Below are 20,001 nucleotides of genomic sequence, written 5' to 3' on the forward strand. Positions count from 1 at the left end.
AAGACATAGGATTTACTCCCTGGATTAAGCTACCAGGCCTAGGTCATTTCGAGACCACAGTGAGCTGCCTATGATGGAAGGGGAGCCGGCCTCCTGGGACCTTAGCTTTGACAGTATAAAGTTTTGCACTTTCAGGCTCCATCCCCTAAGCGGGCACACGCCACCAGCTTCTGCCGCTTTGGCGGGGCCGGGTCCAACCCGCGCTTCGGTGCAGCCCGCAGTCAGTCATTGCCCGGCCAGGACGCTCACTCACTGCTCGCCCTGGCTTCCCAGGTAGGACCCAGACGCTAGAACCTTTCCTGCAGCCCGGTTTGGTGGTCCCTAGGGACGGGCTCTGGGCACCCAGCAGCCGAGGGTTGGTGCTAGCGCCTGAGTTCCTCAAACTTTCCTCCTGCCTGGAGCGGAAGGATGCGAAGGGACAGGCCGTCCCGGCAGGGTGCGCGGCGGGTACCAGTCTCAACTTGAGGAGAGCTGGCCCCGAGACCACCTCACCACGACCCTCCAGCCGCTGGGCTCATCGCAGAGCGCTGCAAAGTTGGCGCCGGCGCTGGGGAAGTCCCGCCGCGCCCCCACGTGGCTGCCGCGCGGGGAGCGGTCCCCAGGGCCCAGGGAGGGCAGGTGACCACGCCGAGACCCTGCGGGCTCCGCCACCCGCTGTCCCGGCATCTGCATCTACCTGTCTGCCCTCCCAGGTCTGGGCGGGCTGCCGTGCCCGGTCGAGACCCCTTTGTCCCTGGCCTGAACCAGGCGGCGGACGGGCGGCTGACTGGCGGCGAACGAGCCGCGGCGCCTGCGGCTGGCTGCCCGGGCCCTGCGGGAGTCCGCTGAGGCGGGAGCTCAGGTAGCAGAGGGGCCTGATCCCTGCGCTCCGTGCTCCAGCCTTAATCCGCCCCTGTTTCCATGGCAACAGACCGAAGTGTCGTAAGCACAGGATTCTGACCTCACAGTAGGATGGGGAAGGAGAAAACGGGCAGGGGTAGGTGGTGAAGACGGGGGAAGCGAAGCCGGGCGATGGGCGGAAAAGGAGCAGATGTGGGGATAATGGAAGAGACCCCATAAGCAGGTTGGACAGGTTGGTGAAGAACCACGTCGGCGCTGGGAGCAATAGAGGCTATGTTGTGGTCCCTGCTGGCTGAGGCTGACCGAGGAGCTTCGGTTAGCCTACCGTGTCAATAGTCACAAACTTGTGTGTGACTTGTGCCCTCCACGTGGGCCGGTGCAGTGCAGAGGGGGAAGTGCTGACTGCCTTTCACGGTGGGGTGGGAAAAGTCTCTGCAGCGTTTTGAAGAAGCCACTTCATGGATACACCCCAATTCCTTTTCCTAGCAGAAAGGGACTAAAAGTCCTTTCAGCAATGGGCGGTGCTGGCCAGAGTGTCTCTGCACAGAAAGGATGCTTTCTTACAGAGCTGAGCACAGAGCTGGGCAGCTTGGACCTGGAGCATGCAAACTTGCCCCAGCAGGGAAAGCTTCCCAGGCAGTTTTAAGGCCGCCATGTCTAGGCTGCAGGTCTGTGATAATAGGAGATAATAGAGAGAAACTGACATCTCATTTCCCTTTTGGTCTTTTGTCTTTTGGCAGTTTACAGTTTAAAATGAGCCACGAAGCAGCCCAAGCACTTTATTTATATGGTTTAGGTGTCCAGGGAGGCTTGAGCTTCATCCAGGAGCCTTTTCCTCCCATCCTTGCTAGCCAGAGGCCCAGCTCCGGATGAGCCCAGTGCATTCTGGGGGCTAGTCCCCAGGGGGAGGCTCCTTACCCTGCTCAAGAGGTGGCCACTGGAGGCTTGGCAGTCACGTGTGTTTGTCCTTTGGGCTATTTTTCCTTTCCTGCACTGCTTGCTTGGCGGGAGAGGTTCTACCAACAAAGAGGTTTCCACCTGGCTTGGCCTGAGGAAAACAGAGCATAGAAACACTTTGCTGGGCTGAGTTCGGCTCCAGTGGCCCAGAGCTTGCTGCTGGGACATAGTGTGGGTAAAGGACTTTTATTGTGGTCCTTTCCTGGGCAACTTTCTCCCTCAGCCCCTGATCCTGGTCCCCAGGACTGGTCTCTTCTGCGCACACACACACATACACACACACACACAAGACACTCAGATTCTGTGTGTGGATTCTAGGTGTGTGCCCAGAGATAAAGGTGTGCCTGAAGCTAGTGCCAAGAGAGGTGGCCATTAAAGTTTCTGTTTCTCAAATTGTTCCCAAAGGCTCCCAGAAAAAAAAGGTTATGGGATGGATTCAGATAGCTGTTGCAGTTTCCTTGCCTATCAGATGGATGCAGAACCCTGCATGGGGTCCTGGCCCTGAGGGAGTTTATAGTTTAATTATGAATTGGTAAAAGGATTGAAAGATGAAGTAGCCCTCTCTAGATCCTGGGGGGAGAAGGGACCATGAACCCTACCTTTCCTGCAAAGAAGAAGCCCCAGAGGAGGATGAAGGTGAGAGTAGGCATTGGACCACAAGGGTCATCTCTCTGATTTCTGGTTGTCCTATTACAGTTAATGGGGCGCTGCCCCCCAGGCAGGTCATTTTAGGAATGGGGTGGAGGACACTGCCTCACATCTCTTAATGAACGCATCTACTGCTCTACTGGCCACAGCCGCACCTCTGTGAACCAGCACAGCCATGAGTCCTCAGTGGATCTTGCTGCGGACAGTGCTGGTAGATGAAGGCTTCAGCAGCTGCACTACTGGCTTTTCCATCTCCTGGCCTACCCCGGCAGAACCAGGGATATGAAAAGCAAATCTCTGGTCAGAGATGAGAGGCAGGCAAGGCAAGAGAGGCCCAAGCCACCCAGCACCATCCAGGAAGGAAGGGCGGACTGCTGGGGGTTTTGCTTTGCCAGAAGTGGCCTGTTTAAGGTCAGGATCTATGGTTTTCATTTTTAGAGCTATAAAAACAGAATGCAAATCAACAGCCTCTGGGCTAATACAGAACCTTTCCTTAAACTTTTTGTCTTGTTAAGCAAGGAAATAGAGTGCCAAATAGGCTTTGTTAAGTGGCAGTCTAATTAATAATTTAAAATCTTGTAGCTGTCTTTCATTAGAATTTATCTGTACATCAACCACAAAATCAGTCAAACACACTCATTTATAAGTTAATGCCATTCCTGAATAATTCAGCAAGAGCTAGATTAAGGCCTGCAACCCAGTAAGATGTATTTTGTTCTTTTGGTTTTTATAGCCAGATGGGCTGGCCTGGTGGCTGGACAGGGTCTCCTTTGTGGGAAGAACAGAAAGTAGAGGGAGGAAGGGACCATGGGGTTGTGAGACGCTTGGCTGATTTGAATCTAGAGGTTCCCTAGGGAATCAGAGAGTCTCCATGTGGCCAAGTGTCAGCAGGCTTCTCTTGGAGCTATTGGTGACATGGTCCTTCTTAGTCTCAGTGGAGAGGGGAGGAGGGAGGTAGGTGTTCCATGGACAGCCAAGAAGTGCTCCTTTTTGATGCAGAGGAAGTATAGAGGGGATATACAAGAGCCCAGTCTAGAGAGTTGAGATACGAAGCTTTTTAGCCCAAATCCAGGTGCAGAGTGGAATTTCAGTCTTCCCAGCCCAATTCTGGCCTGCTCAAGGAATGCAGCCTAGTAAAACCAATGACACCAAGACAGCTTCCTTAATTGGGAGCTTCTGGGCTGCTTCTTTCCTCAAAGCTCCTAGTTCTTATGCCAGAAAAGAGAAGCCAAGAGGAGGAATTTTAGGGGAGCCCTAGGTCACCTCAACAGAGAGGAGAGGCAGAGTGAGTTGCTAAATAAAGCCCATGCATGCATTTTCTCACCAGTAGCCAGAATAAAAGCAAAGAAAGCAGTGCAGTGCTCCCCTTTTGTGAGCTCGGACAATGTAGAAAATGTGTTTTGGTTCAGTTCCTGTCAAGCCAACACGGGGCCAATTCCTGACTGCAATTCCCAGGCCCGTTTTCTACAGAGAAACTGTTCAGGACCCAAACTCTCAGCATGGGCACACTGGCTCCTCTACTGCAAGAATCAATCCCAGTTTTCTGGTCTCAGACTCAGGCCACCAACCCCAACTGCCCGGGAGGGTTAAACGGCTCTGGAGACCAGGTAGATAACCAGAGCAGATTGTGGACTTGACGCCAGGACAGGTTCTTGGCCAAGTTTGAAAAGAGAAAGTCTTGTTAGGAGAAGAAAAAGGCAGGGGAAAGGGGTAGTTGTTTGCCCCCTGACCTGTGGCAGAGTTGACAGCATATGGGACCAAGGAGGGAGGCTTGTAGAGGGTGAATCCAACTGCAAGCTTTGGAGTCAGGGCCTGAGAAAGGACAGAGCAGCAGTTCACTCACTGGAGATGAGAAGGGGAGGGCAGGCATCATGAAGGATGTCAAGAACAGATCTGTTTGGTACCATCTGCAGCGAAGTAGTGGTTAAGGTTGAAGCAGAGAGGAGATGACAGGGAAGGAACAGATGGCCGAGGAAGCAAAATAGCTGGAGAAACGGGAACAGAGCCTCCAGGGACGGCAGAAGGCAGGACCTCGGCACAGAGTACTGGAAGCAGCCCTTTCCTCGGTGTGCGCTGGCCAGGCCACCCTGGGTAGAAGTGAGTCCGAGAGAGGAGTGAGTCAGGCACCCTAGGGTGAGACTTCCTCAAGGCTTGGGAGAAGACCTAGGGAGACATCAGCTTGAAGGCAAGGGGCCAAGGAACTGGGACCTCCTTGGATGTCATTGAACTGGGGGGAAGAGAGGCATGGCTGACTTAGTGCCCACCACAAGAGTGAGGCCACTGAGGGTCTCAGAGCATCCCTGGCCGAGTCTGCTGGGAGGAGGTATGGATGTGAGCTGGAAATGGGCAGCAGAGAATGGACTGTTCTTCCCAACCTGCCTTGAATCCACTTATGCCAATCCCTGTCCACAGAGTGACAATATAGCTGCTTATAATTAGTGATGGCCAGGCTAAGTGTGGTCCATGCCTTATCTCAGGCCATCTCCACAACTACCCCAGGAGATCAGTCTGTGCTTGTCCCTGCAATACAGATAAGGGAACTGAGGCACAGACAACTGAAGTCCAGCAAGGTGCTGTCAATCACCCAGTTGGCACTCTGAGTCAGGATGCAGTCCCAGGTCTGCCTGCCACCACGCTCTTTCCTTTGCTTTCTTCACCTCCTAAGCTCCACTGTCTCACATGCCCATCTGCCTTGACTTACATGACATTTGTTTTGCGAGATGCTGGGAACTGCTGAATCACTCATCTCATATCTTCTTAGAGTTCTCTGATTGTTCCCATACACTCCCCTTCTGGTGTTCTTCCAGGAACATCTCTGGATGGCACTTGGGGCTCCTGGGACCCTGATCCCACTCTCTCACATGTCCTCTTCTACCTTGTCCACCTCCTTTTCTATCTGCGGAGACACACCCCTCCCCTACTCTCTCCTGCTCTGGTTTCTTCCTTGCAGACAGAGATGGGACAATGGACCGTCGCCTGCTTCCATGCCCTTGAGAAAGGCTGGACTGTGATTTATTTGGGGGCCAGGACCTCTCCATAGGTTGCTTTCCCTGGTCCCCTTCCAGGCTGTCCTGGAGGACCTGCTAACACAGCTACAGCCCAGACTGGTCAGTGACTGGAGAGCAACAGCCCTAGGGCACACCTGCCCAGGTGGTGGCAATTTGCATGTTGGATGAGGGAGTTCCCTCCACCTGCACCTGTCCCTCCTCTGGAATGTTCCTGCACTCCTGGGGGATGTTCCCATGGCTCAGCCCTAGCCTGTTAGCTGGGTGGTAACTGCAGAACTCAAGAGTTGTCCTCTATGAGGGAATTCTTCTGCCGCCTTCCAGCCACAATTGTGTACCCTAGTGGACCATTCTTCCTACAGTTTGGAAAAGAAAAAAGAACTCAGGCAGAGAGTCTAGCTGATCTCGGGGCAGAGAAGAGCAGATTCCCACCTCTGAGGGCGGAGCTCCCCTCCACACTGGTGGGGCAGGGTGTCAGATCTAACAATTCGGCGGGGTGCTTCCGAGCCTGTGATTACTGTCTAATCAGTTGGTGAAGTTGAGATCCAAACCTGCCAACAGCCCCTGCTACATGATTCACTAGAGGTGCTCTGAAGGCCTCTGTGCTGGCACTGCAAGAGGGTTGGCACAATACTGTGTGCGTGCTCAGAAACACACTTGGTGAGTGGGCAACAGGCTCTGGGAGTGCGCACCAGAGGTCTGCCATTGCAGAGCTGAGCATCCCAAAAATGCCTGCAGGTCCTGGCCCTCAGGTTGACACTCCCACCCTGGGGCCACTAGCATGGTGTTGGCACCATGGGCGGCTGGTGAGCCACTCAGTGGGGGCCCCAGGAGTGGGCGGGCCAGCCCTATGAGGGCTGCATTTTAGGAACAAAGCTTGAGCGACTGTGTGGCTCACCCGCCCGCACAGGGGTGGGTGGGCACGACTTACCACATGTCTGCCAGGGGACAAACCACTGCAGCCCTTGGAGATGGGACCTCTTGGTAGCTTCCTGGGCTAATTCCAGAGGGCAGTGGCACCGTGGTCTGGGTGGATCTGCAGGAAGTGAAGCAAAAAATTCTTCCCCAGGTCAAGAGAAAAGCTGGGTTCCCAACTCTCAGCCCACAGAGGTGGTGTGAGTTTGCTTCTGCCTCTAAAATTGCCCTAGCAGAGTTGGCCTTCTCTCTCTACGGGCACCTGAGCCAACACGTATGAAGGGGGCTCTTACATATGCTTATACAGAGAGATTCATGAGGCCCTAGGGGGGAAATTGGCATTCTTCTTACGATGATTTATTTATAGGGCGATTGGATGATGGGGATATGGAGGCTAAGGTGCCTCCATTAGTGAGAAGCACACAAGGCAGGAAGCCTTGCTCTGCATTTGACATTTCGTGGGGCGACTTTTACCAGGGAGCTGCTTTTTCTTTTAGAAGGTTTTACCTTTAATGTTCTATTCATGGGCTTGTCTGAGCAGACTGGGATGAGGGAGCAGGCCATGCTGTGGGCTTCAGGGGAGGCAGGCCTGGGTAAGTCACTCAGTGGCCAGTGTGGGGCAGCCTGGGCCTGCCGGCTCTGCTCCTGCACCAGCAGCCCGCTCCCCAGCACGCCGGCCACCTCCTCGGCATGTGCTGCCTGCGGCCTGCCCTGTGGTGTTTCCTCTCCTGTCTGTCTCTGTCTTCACCCTCTGTCACGACTGTGGCTTTGGCCAGGCCACGGCCCTTTTCTTCCTGGGGTCTCTGGGGTGTGGAAAGGACCCCAAAGTTCAAGTCCTGGGGCTAGGTTTGATTCCATCACTGTGGCTGACTCACTAGGACCCTGGACACTGGGCCTCAGTTTCCCCATCTGTAATATGACTAGGTGTATGGTTCGGCAAATGTTTTTCAGCAGTAGCAGAGTTTCTTCAAATGATGTCCAGAGCCCAGAATATAAAGCAAGTAAGTGCAGCTGGCCCTGGTTAGAGCTGGCCTCACTGCCACCTCAGCAGCCCTGCCAGTTTGGAGGCCAGGGAGTCCCCTGTGGTCCCCTCCAGCAAGCAGTGCAGGCAGAAAGGCCACTGGCTGTGTTGTGTGCTGTGTGCTAACAAAGAGACCCCTGCACCATCCACAGGCCTGGGTTTGATTTCTCTCTGTGAAGCAGGGCTGGACTGTTTCCTCCTCTCCTTTTGGACCCCTCGTGACCACTTAGCTCTCTGGGAGGAGCTGTCTACACTTGGAGTCTCCCTGCCCTCACCTCTCCCTCATCCCTCAAAGAGGAGACATCCAGCTGTCTCCTCCATCACTCCACTGTCACCACACTGACCCTACCAGAAAATTTCCTTGTCTCACCTGACCTTCTGGTGGCATTTGACTCTATCGGCCATAGTTTCCCTTGGCTTCACCAATGGCAGCTCCCCTGGTCTTTTTCTCACTTCTGTAGCTGCTTCTTTTCCGCCTTCATTGCCAGCTCCACCACCCACTGCCATCCTTCAAATGTGGTTCCCTCCAGGGCATTGCCTGTGTCCTCTGGGGGTGTCAGCTCAGCTCTGGGGGTGCCAACTTGTCCAAGGCTGCAGCACCCATTTCCTGACTCCCCACATCCCATCTCCAGCTGAGACGTTGCTTCTGATGTCCAGAGCCATCCATCCAGCTGACCCCCTAGATGTCACCACTGGCAGCCACAAAGGCCCCTCAAAACAGATATGTGTGAAACTTTGCTCCTACTTCTGCCTTGAGCTCCCAGGAAACTCGCTCCTTCCCCATTTCCCCCATCTCAGCATCTGGCACCACCATCTTCCCAGTACCCTCAGCCCAAGAACTGGACTCACCCCACCCCTCTCCATTAGTCCACTGCAAAGTGCTGCCCGTTCTCCCTCAGGGTCCTTCACACCTCGTCTGCTCACCTCCACCCTAGCCCAGGCCACCGTCTTCTCCCTGACCATACTGGCAAGCCTCCCTGCCTCTGCTCTTGCCTTCACCCAGTCCAGGCTTTACATCATGGCCCGATTCTACAGTGCCATACGATCTCATCCCTCCCTTGTTTCAAGACCTTCAGTGATTGATTCCTTTTCCTTCAGGGCATAGTCCAGATTTCCCAGCTTGGCTGTCAAGTCCTCCTCTCTCACCCCACCTTCAGCCCCACCCTCCCCTCTTCCCACCTCCTGCTTTGAACTCTGAGGCCCAGGTCTAACAAACTTCTTTCAATCCTTCAACTGAATTGTGCTCTCCCCCATCTGTAAGCATGTGCACAGGCAGCTCCTGCTGCCTAGAACACTCCTCTTTCTGCCTCTTTCCCGTCACACTCATCCTTCAGGACTCAGTTGATGCATCACTTTCTCTGGGAGGTCTTCCTGCACCCCCTGGACTAGGGGAGTGGTTCTTGATGTCCCACAGTATTGACTTCCGGTCATAGTATTCAACCTATCTTATTGCTATTACTTTTATGTTATCTGCCTTCCCCCTGGATGGCAAGTTCCATGAAGAGACTGGTTACCCTTGACTCCCTATGCCTCCTGATCTGCTTTCCACCCTTCTCCACCCTGCTCTCCATCCTGGGAGCTTGGCCTCTCAAACTTCATCAGTGAGCTCCCACGCCCTCTTGCTGGGTTCAACCAATAGTGGGTCACCATGGGCTCTCTCTGTCCCTCCGCCATAGGCCACTCAAATGTTCTCCCAGAAGTACAGCCTGAGACAAGGATTCAAGTGCAAGTCTTTATTTGGGAGGGATGCTAGAAAACACCAAGAAGCTGGTGGGCAACCAGAACTTAATCCCACTTCAGGGAATATCGGATACAGTCTAGAACATGCACCTCAAAGTTATCTCACCCCACAGGGAGGGACCTGGGGTATTTATATACAACTACCAACCTTTACTGGCTGAGTATTGTCCCCTGGAGGAAACAAAGATGTTTCTCTGCTAGAGAAAGCCCTCAGGCAGAGGAATGCAGGCTCTGGCAGTTGGAAGCCAGTCTGGTATGTGCTGAAATGGGTTGAAGCCCTCACAGCAGCTCTACCTCCAGGCTCAGCAAGAGCTCCCCAGCCTTACTCAGCCCTGGGGGAGCGAGCTGTAAAAGACATTAACTCTTAGGGTTTCCTTATGCCCTGTTCTCGTCTTTGTTATGTTCTCATCAAATTACTCAACCTGACAGTGCTCTGCTTTTCCTACCGGGACCCCACTAACACAGCATCCTGCACAAGATAAAATGCAGCACTAGAATGACATGAGGTAAATAGTGTTGAATCAATAGCTAATGTCATGTCTTTATGAGTTGACTGGAAATGTTGATTGACTGTACACATAAGTGGAAACAGAAGAAGTTTAGTACCAAAACCTAATTTTTAAACTGCTCTATAACTGTAATATAAATTAAGTCATGATAACCTAGAGCTTAAAAAAAAGAAAAGAAACTTTGTATCTTAGAAAGAGATTTTTTTTTTAAGTGAAGAGGATGGAGAAATGCGTCTCACCGTGCGTCACTCACTAAGAGCAGAAAAGGCAGGTTATATTAGCCCCAAGATATAGATGAGAACACTGAGGCTCAGAAGGGCTACAGAGCTCATCTAGGGCCCAGGGCAGCTGCTGCCTCACACCAGCCCATCTCTGTTCCTCTGTAGCCAGAGGAAGCCAACAGGCACAGAAAGACTGGCCAGCTGGGCCACAGAGGACATCCAGCAGGGCAGGAGCTGTGCTGGGGAAAGAAACAGCACTCTCACTCAGGAAAGTTTAGGGTGGTACTTGGCAGGTTTTTATGGAACCAAATTTGCACCATTGATTCCGTGGCACATGAAAACCTCTCATGGACATTCTGGGCTTCAGAGATCTGAAATGTTTAAATAAGGCTGGACTGAGCATGAGGAAAAAAAATGGCTAGATGAGCTGAGCCCAGGTGATGCCTGGAGTGAGAAGACTCTGCCTCTTTCGCCTTCTCTCCCATCTGGGAAAATGACTTTTACTTTGAACTACTTCCTTTCCTTGCGGGGAGGGCTCCCGGGTTATTGCCTAGGCCTGCGGTTGATACAGAATCTCTGAGCAGGGGAGAGACGCCCAGACAGTTCACAGGGCCACGCTCAGGAGAACACAGCAGCCAAAGGGGAAACTTGACCACCAAACTGTGGGGCAGCAATTGGCCCTGGGGCTGCCTTAAGGTAGCAGTGGTTATCGTCTTCCAGTAATTGGCCCACTGCCCCTGGTGGGCTGGTATTTCTGCCTTTGATGCACAAATATGATTGCAGGGATTCAAGGCAGCTCATTGGAAAGGGGGAATTATTGCAAGGAGATCCATGCCCTGGACCCCAGAAGCCTCCAGGAAAGGGGGTAGCTCTAGGAAGTGGCTCCCTCTCTGTGGTCCCTCTCATGGCCTCTCCTTCCATGCAGATGAGCTGCTCCTGCGCCTGCCCTACTGTCTGCACCCATGACTTTTCACCTGGCACAAGGCCCAATATGGCCACTCAGGGCTGCTTACTCTTCAAGACAGCCTTTCGCCCCCTCTTACACTAAATTGTCCCACATTCTTGGTATTCTTAGCTGTATTTCTGAGAAGGAAGACCCTAACTGAGCCAGCCATGTTTTTCGAAGTCAGAGCACATTATAGACCATGGTCACCTATGGATTATCTATCCATGGATGAGCTGGTTGCCTTTTATCCTGTCAAAGGAAGGTATGGAAGGGCTTGCTCTGTTTGACAAACATTGAACAACTATTGAGTGCCTGCCTTCTGCTGACTTGGCACTGAGGATGAAGCAGTGAACAAAAACCAAGTCCCCTGTTCTTAATGTGCTTACATTCTAATGGGGAGAATAGACAATAAATGACCAACTACAATCTATCAAGTAGGGGTAGGAGCCTAGAAGAAAATTAGGGTTCATTAAGGAACAGAAGGTGACCAGAGAGCTGTTATTTCAGAAACAGTGGCAGGGAAGTCTCTCTGATAAGGTAACATTTGAACGGAGGCCTAAATGAAGTAAGGGAGGGCTCTCTGCAGCTACCAGAGCTGCTGCTGCTTGGGAAGAGCTCTCTAGACAATGGAAATAAAGTGCAAAGGCCCTGAGGCGAGAGTGTGCTTGATACAATACATGGTTGCCTCTGAGGCCAGGACTGTGGGCAGGGCAGGCATTCTGAGGTGTAGTCCATGGGATAGTTTCAAGTTCCTTTGGAGAAGACCAGATCTTGGGGTCAGCCCCAAGTCCATCAGCCACTTGGCCAAGGGGGAGGAGCCAAAACCCAGAACAAAGCCACAGCCATGGAGGAGTAATGGGTCTTGGGATCCCCCCTCCCACTGGGGTCAGACATCTCTCCTCCTTGGCTGTTAATGTGGCCCAGGCTGCAGCCTGCGTACAAGGGTAAGTGGTCAGGTACCATAAACCCTTTTACTCCAAAGCACAAAACATAGAACTTAGTTCTGTGTAAGGTCTTGTCTTTTTCACCTACTGCCTCATTTATACATCAGCCTTTTCTCTCCAGAGTAAAAATTTTGAACTTCTCAAATAATGCATACACATGGCAGGAAACATTGGAAAACCACACATTGTCAAAAAGAAGAAAATCACTCTAATCCCACAACCCAAAGAGTGGGAATGCTCCTGTCTCTCAGGGCATTTGGTGCATCCTTCCTTCTATCCTTCTTTCCTATATCCATGCAAATGTGCCCTGTCTTGTGGAATTAACAGTAGACCTCAAACGCCTTTCTAGGTTGGTCATTCTAAACCTGTTTTAATGGCTGCAAAGCATCCATACTGACTGCCAGTCCTCTGAGCTGTGCACGGAGGCTGTTTCCTGCTTTTTGCTTTTAGGGACCATGCTGCAGACCACACCTGTGTGCATGCCTTGGCACAGGTGCTATGCAGGCTTCTGCGCAGGGAAGGAGAGAAAGGTGAGAAGTCAAGTCCTTCATAAGGAGTTGAGTGGGTGGGAGCCATCGTGGGAGGTCAGAGATGCCCCTTAGGTCGGCAGGCTTGACACTGTCCCAAGCAGCAGCCAACCAGACTCAAAGCCTTCCGGTTATTTGTAGAGGAGGAGTGAGTGTGTGTGTAGGGGGAGGTGTACGGGGGCCATGGACATGGCCTAGGTCTCCAGTGAAGGAGACTGTGGGTGCACCAGAGGGGGAAGATGTGCAGAGGTGTTAGTTTTCCTTGGAGTCAGGGTGGCCTGTGGCACCAAAAACTTCCGAGGATGGGAGTTTGAGCATGTCCCTGGCTTCCAAGCTGGACCAGGGGCTTTGTCTGATTTTGACAGATTTGTAGGCTCTTTGGAGCCAGAAGGGACCTTATAACTCAACTAAGAAAACCAAAGCCCAGAGAACCATGGTGGCTTGCCCAGCATCACACAGCATTAGGTTGATGTGTTCCATAGAATGTCCATGGCACACTGGCTGGTAACCTCAGTAACATGCCTCTTATCTGTCCAGGACGCCCATCCCCAGCCTCTCTGTAACTCTACTCCAGTGGAGGCCTCATTGGCAGCCTCTCTGGCGGTGCTAGTGGCTGACCTTGCTTTCTGCCACAGGAGGAGAGGGTCTGGTAGGGAGAACTCATTCTAGGGGTCAGCCACTGAGCCCTTTCTTTACTTCCAAGTGTGGATTAAGGATGCAGGATTTGGCCAGACCCTGGTTCAAGTCCTGGGAATGACTTTATTTCTCTGAACTCGACTTACTCCATCTGTAAAATGGGGCTAATAAGGGAACCTGTCTTACAGGGTTGTGGAGCTTAAATGAGACAATGCTGAAATTCTTGGCACTTTACTGTGACCCAGAATAGGAGCTCAACCAATGCAGCCCTCAGAGTTAGTAACAGTAGTGGTAACTTCCTGTGCCGTCCTTCCTGGCGGCCATACTCAACTGTCCTTTGAAGGTTTGCCTCTGTGTCCAGAGCTGAGTCTGTATGAGTGGACAGACTGACGCAGGCCAGCCCTGGCCGGGAGGAGGAGTCTCAGGGCCAGCAGGGATGGGTCACCTTCAGCGGAGGGGCCCACTTTGCTTGGGGAGGACTGGCTCTGTCCTGAACTCCCTGCCCCTCTACCTATAGCCAAGGAGAGGTTCCATAAGGCAGTACAGGAGGGGGCGTTGGAAAGCATTCCCAAGTGGTTTTCAATGGCTTAGGAAAGTAAGAAAAAACTGAAATCCTCTTCAGAAAAACGGGGGGAGGGTATAGCTCAGTGGTAGAATGCTTAGCATGCATGAGGTCCTGTGTTCAATCCCCAGTACTTCTATTAAAAAAGTAAATAAATAGATAAACCTAATTACGTCCCCCACCAAAAAAGAAAAACAAAACAAAAAAAGAGAAAACTGGTGCATCATCCACTAACCGCCAGCCCACAGCCCTGATTCCTACTCAGCTGCCTCTTCCTTCCCCCCAAAATGGGGTCTCCCTGATCAGAAAGGAAAACCCAGCCCCAGCCCAGTGCCTCCATCTCTTGGCCTGTGAAACAGACACTGCTTCTTGCCTGGTGGTTCTCCAACTGAATATTCCTGGTCTGCTAGGGTTTGCCTGCTGCCTCTGTAGATCAAGCTATAAGAGCAAAGGCTGTGGAGCCAGACAGGTGGGAATCAGGACCCTGCTCTGCCACTTACCAGCTGCCTGACCTTGGGCAGATGCTTTTAATCCTTTGGGCCTCAGTTTCTTCATCTGAAAAGTGGGCCTAATGCCACCTGCCTCTTGGGGTTCTGAGAAATCATGACAAAGCGGAAGGCACTTCTTTGTGGCTTTGTCTCTCCATCTTTTTCCTCATTGTAGATCCCTCTCTTTTTTTGTGTGTGTTCAGGACCCCACCTTGCCCTGTGGTCGGATCCACAACAGAAGAAGTGGGGGATCTTACTTGCCTGAAGGATCAGGCCTTAACGGGCCTCAGGATCCTATAGGATGCCTTGGCATCTTTGTACCAAGCTGGCAAGCTGCCCCCTTTTCAAAAGGCTGATACAGTCCTGGGGGGAGATGAGAGTGTCGGGGGAGCTGGCAGTGCCCCTGGGCAAAGCCCTCAGAAGCCTGGGGCAAGAGCTGTCACCTCCCTCACAGAGGAAGCTGGAATCGATTTCTCTCTCCACTCCCTTGAAAAGAGCAGCAACACAGAAAGGATGTGGGGGGTGGGGGGCCTGTTATTGGTAGAGGGTTTACTCCCAAGAGAGCAGGGGTAGGGGGAGAGAGAGAGAGAGAAAGAGAAAGCTGGGAATACAGGCCTGCCTGGCCCCAGCTTGCGCAGCCCAAAATGGGGGCACGGACACTTCCACCCATACCCTCTCCTCTGGGAAGGAGTCTGGGCCCCTCCCTGTACCCAGGGTACAGAGGCTCCCTGGCCACAGGCTCTGCTCACCTCTCTGATGTTCAACCTGCTGGGGACTGGCCAGGGTGTTTTTACTAACAAGCTAGCCACATTACAAGCTCAACAGAATTAACAAAAAAAAAAAAAAAGAGAGAGAGAGAGAAAGAAAGAAAATAGTTCTTGCACAAATGCCGCTGCAGTGTCTGCCAGGACCTAAGATCTGGTACTTGGTACTATCTATTTTTTAATAATTGAGGGTAATAAATATGTATTTCTTTCTCCTCACCCCCCATCCTCCGCAGCTTGTCAGCTCCCTGCGTCTCTCCTCTGATCAGACCAAGTCTTCCCCAAGCAAAAAAAAAAAAAAAAAAAATCCTTTAAGCAAAAAGGATTAAAGCCTTGAAAGTAGGTCTGCCTGAGCTCTCCTCTACTCCTCCCTCCCTCTCCCCCAGGGCTGGTGGAGAGAGGCCCCTCAGGGGAGCTAGGGACAGGGGCTGGTGGGAGGTGGGCTGATACACAAGACCCTGGTGGGGGCTCTGGAGCTAACCACTCCAGCTCCCTCCCTGCAGCCCATTCAGGTCCTGCCCCAGGCTGACCTGGGAGAAGCAGCCCAGGCTGCCCAGCCCAGCCCTCCTTTGGTCCTTGAGGAGGCACTAACCTGAGAACCAGGGTCCCCCAGTCTCCCACAGTACAAGACATAGGAAGGATGGCTTTGGTCTCAGTCCCAACTTGGCTTTGCAACCTGGCTTTGTGCTTTAGGGGCCTGTGTGACCTTAGAGCAAGCACCTGAACCTTAGTTCCTCCATCTGTAAAATGGGAATATAAATAGTACCTGTCTCACAGAAGATCAAATAAACTAAAGATAGATACCAGTGCCTAGCACATGATAAATACAAAATAAATAAAATTATTATTTGAATCCAATTCTCAGACATGGAGAGCAGTCTGCTATCCCTCCCATCCTATGGCCTTCCACAGTTCCCAAGGGCCTTCCAGGCACACCTGTTTTTCAGGCAGCATTTCCAACACCCTGTGAAGACAGAGTTGAAACCGAGGCTGGGTGGTGTGGTTAGGAGCCTTGCTCAAGGCACAGAGGAACAGGAGGAGATGGAACTGGAACTCAAAGTAGGACATGACCTCCCCCTCCCTCCCCCACAGCTTGTCCTGCCATGAGACTTCCTGACATGCCACCCAGTATCCCGACTCTGGGCCCAGGAAACAAACCATGAATCAATCCAGGGAAGGTCTGGCCCAGCAGGGAAGGGAGCGCCCGGGCAGGGGCAGCTGTGGCTCTGCTTGGCAGACCCGCCTTCCTCCCCAACCTGGCAGCTGCCAGCCTTTGCAGTTCTGCTGAGGCAGCAGCCCTGCCCAGCCCTAGGGGGCCGCCCTCCCTCTGAGCCAGGCACATGCACACAGGGCTGGCTGCAGGTGGCGGGCTGTGTGCCCTTCCACCCACCAGTGCCCAGTGCCCCTGGCCTACCCCAGTGCTCAGTGCTTGGCCACAGGGTCTCTAGGGCCCTGCTGCCCACCCCTGGGAACAGCCCTACCCTGGCTGCTCTGGGTTGCTCTGGGCCCAAGGCAGGAGAGGAGAGGCAAGGCCATGCGGCCGGAGGGCAGGGAGAGCAGGGAGGGAGGTGGCTATTTATAGCTGGCTTTGCTTTTGTTCCTTTTCCAGCAATGCTTCTCTTTAAATAGGAGCCAGGCTGGAGGCTGCAGCTCTTCCCCAGCTGCCTGTAGTCAGTGCGCACGCGTGTGTGCCTGTGTGTGCGTGTGTAGCGGGACACATATGTAGAGATGGGGTGGCAGTAGACATTACAGTGCACTGCGTGCGTGTGTGCTGGGATGGGATGGTCAGCTCTGCGTGTATGTACACCAGCATGTATGGAGGTGGGGATGGGTGTTCTTTGTGTGTGAATGTGTGCAGGCATACACAGGTGCACATATAGGGATGGGGAAGCTTGTGTGTGTGTTCATATTAGTGGGCACACAGATGACAGCCCACTGTCGTGGATGGGACAGCCACTCCTTAGTTGCTGTATGCATGTATGTGACATGTGTACACATATGTATGCAGAGATGGGGTCAGAGTGGGCAAGTGTGTGTGTGTACCTCCAGGTGTAGAATGTGATGTGAGCAGCCCTTTAGGGTGGGTCTGCGTCCCTGTAACTGGATTGTTGGGGAGTAGTGGCCCTGTGTGAATGTGTGTCATAGTGTACATGTGAGTAGAGGGGTGGGAAAGGATGGCAGCTCTTACTGTGTGTAAGTTTCCAGTGTGGGCAGTAAATGTATGACTAGGAGCTGTGTGTGTGCCTGTATAAAGGGACTTCAGGGTCCTGTCTGGCTGCAGAGGAGCGTGGCAAACCCTCCCACCCAGTGGGCGTTTTAGAGCACTGCCAGAGCGCCCCTCGGTCCCCGTGAGGCTGAATCTACTCGCGTTTCTCTCCCTCTTTCAAGCCCACCAAGCCGGTGAGCAGAGCGCGCCCGGGCGTTGGCGCGGAGCCGCCGTGGGTAGAAAAGTGGAAAACTGCGAACCGATGAGGACCTGGGTGTCCAATCTGGCCCCGCTTCTTCTCTGCCTCCGATGTCACATCTGTACAATGGGAGAGTGGAGTCCGCTTAGGGCTACTGCTGGGATCAGATGAAGGCGGACCAGAGATGCTGTTTAGCACAGCCCGAGTGCTCCGGCAGCGGCCGATCGGTTGGGGTCGCTTGGGGCCGGGATCGGACTCCAGGGTCTGCTGGCAGGACGGAAGCGTGGGAGGGAGCGGGTTTCCGAGCGCGGGGCCCCTCCCGGACCGACTGCCTAGGCGCTCGCGGTGTGGAAAGCGTTTCCAGGGCGGTCTTCGGCTGCTGCTCGGCAGCAGCGCAGTCGTAACCTAGATCTGTCAGCGCGGCCCAGCAGCTCGGCAGCAGAATCCTTGCCCCGGGAAGGGTTGGGCCGGGGGGTACTCGGTCCCGGTCCGCTGGCGGAGGCTCAGGTGGCACCCGGCCTGGGCCCGGGCCCCCGCCCTGGGGCCCCTCCTAGCCAGCTACTCCGGATCGATGCCATAGCCCTCCTGCCTCTTCCCCAAAAGGCCAAACAAAACATAGTAAATATTTAATCCCGGCCAGGGAGCCGTGGAGGCCTCCCCACCCCCTCCGCAGCCGTCTGGCTCCTCTGCCAACCCCTGCTGGCCGTTCTCTGTAATGAGGCCGGAGTGGCAGGAATCGATCGCGGCCCGGGCGGGGTGAGGGTGGGGGGCCTGAGCCTTCTGGTAGCATCAGTGTCTGTGCCCACCCTTAATCCCGCCCCAGCAGCAGACCCGGGAGGCCTGAGCAGACCCTAGGCACCTGCACCTGTCCAAGAAGGCCATCGAGGAGACTGCCACCGCCCCCCTGCCCACCTGCCCACCTTCATCTCAGACGCCTGTGTGAACTTTGAGGGGGAGGGGGAAGAGGAGGGAAACAGACCAGGGAAAGGGGTCAGTGAAAATGGGGAGACAGCCCAATTCTCGCTGGTGCCTGAGCTCCTGCCCCCAGGCTAGACCAAGGCCTGGTGTCCCAAAGCCTACAGTGACCTTGGGTGAGGCTCGGATGGGACAGGGACAGCCAGGATGGCCAGTAGAGAGAGGCTGGTGAGATATTTCTATGGTGCTGTACTCCAGGGCTCCTGGGCATTGTCGTAGAGGATTCCTAGAGGGGTGATGACATCCTTGCTCCTCATTCATTCAGGCAGCAGATAATTATTGAGCACCTTCTGTGTGCCAGTCATAGGCTGCCAGCAAGGAGACACACAAGTCAGGGGCCTGAAGAGAGATTACATTCCAAAGGTGGACACAGTTAACAAGTAAATACAGAAGGTGATTTCAGGTAGTGTTCAAATTTAGTATAGAGAATAAAGCGTAATCTGATATTGTACTTGGCTGGGAAAGGACTAATTTTAGCTAGGGTGGTCAGGGAGCTGATGGATGACAATGGGTTGGGGCAGAAGGATCCCAGGCAACAGCAAGTGCAAAGGCCCAGAGGCGGAAAAGAGATTCGTGTTCTAGGACCTGGAAGAATGCTGGGGAGGCTGGAGTGTAGTGAGTCGGGGAGAAGCATGCAGTGGCAGATCCCATAGGATTTTTTGTAGGCCACGGGAGGAGTTTGGATTTTATTCTAAGTGCAGTGCGAAGGCATTAGTGGTTTTAAGCAGAGAAACGGCATGATCTGATTTACATTTTTAAAAGCTTCCGCTGGCTGCAGTTTGGAGAATAGAAGGTAGGGAGTTAAGGGCGGAGGCTGGGAGGCCAGATTGGGTCGGGGGAGGAAATGCTGCAGTGGTGTACTGGAGGGAGACTGGTGCCCTGCCTAAGGCAACAACTATGAAGTGGCCACTTAGACTTGTACAGCTGGCAGGACCCCAGCCCCCTACCCTCAGCAGCTGGAGCAGCCTGCTCCTGGGCTCCTGGCTCAGAAAGTCCCATGGGGTCTGAGCCAAGGCTGAGACACCGAGTTGCCCCCATCCTATCTCCCTGACCCAGACTCCATAGAGGGCAGCCCAGGAAGTTTTTTAAGGAACATTAGAAAATGTTGACATTTTTTTTGAAACAATTTCAGATCTGATATCTCCGCCAGATTGAGTTTGTAACCAGCTTTATTGTTTAAGCCTGCTGGGATTTCATCAAAGGCGTCTGCTGTTTACCCAGAACCATTTCATTGGAGAAAACAGCAAACAGACCTGCATTTCTATCTGATTTCACTTTTTCCTTTTTCTCATGAATTTAAGTGCTTGTGAAAAGCCAGGCTGATAAGGCAAAGCAGCGAGGCTCAAACCCTGAGGAGGGGGCTCAGAAGGATCTCAGCAGGGGATTATAAAGAGAGCCAAGGAAAGTTAGGGGTGGCTGGCCTATACTCCTGCAGGCTGTGAGGCACTCCTGGCCAGCAGCTAGCTCTCTGCAGGGCAGCACTGAGGGAGTGAGGGGAGGTGAGGAGAGCTGCTGTCCATCTGCAGCCTGCCCAAGATTTCTAGGCCATCTCCTGGTGTCTGTGGTCTTTACTGGTTTCCAGAACATTTCAGAAACTGGCAGCAATGAAAGACTAAACATCAGTTCCCACTTGGAAAGCAGCAGTGACCTAACCTCGGAGATGGTTCAGTGAGGCAGAACCATGCTTTCCTGGGAAAAGACTGATCTAGGAAACAGATCAAAAGGAAATGGGAGCCAGATCACGAGAGTGCCAGGGAGATCGCCTTCCTCCCTCTCCTCTGCCAGCCCTTAGGATGAAGCCTCTTCTCCTGCCAGGTGACCTGAGCCAGGGCAGGGCAGGGCCAGGCCCAGGGACTCTTGCCACAGGCTCAGCACTCCCTCTGCCTCCCCAAGGAATC

General features: G+C 53.3%; 1 protein-coding gene across 1 annotated transcript in view; it reads left to right on the plus strand.

Annotated features, from left to right (window-relative positions):
• The window catches only part of RTN4RL1 (reticulon 4 receptor like 1), a 63,198-nt gene that overhangs the window by 711 nt on the left and 42,486 nt on the right, over positions 1–20,001 (plus strand). The window lies entirely within an intron of this gene.

Source organism: Camelus ferus, chromosome 16, assembly GCF_009834535.1.
Source record: "Camelus ferus isolate YT-003-E chromosome 16, BCGSAC_Cfer_1.0, whole genome shotgun sequence".
Classification (NCBI taxonomy): Eukaryota; Metazoa; Chordata; class Mammalia; order Artiodactyla; family Camelidae; genus Camelus; species Camelus ferus.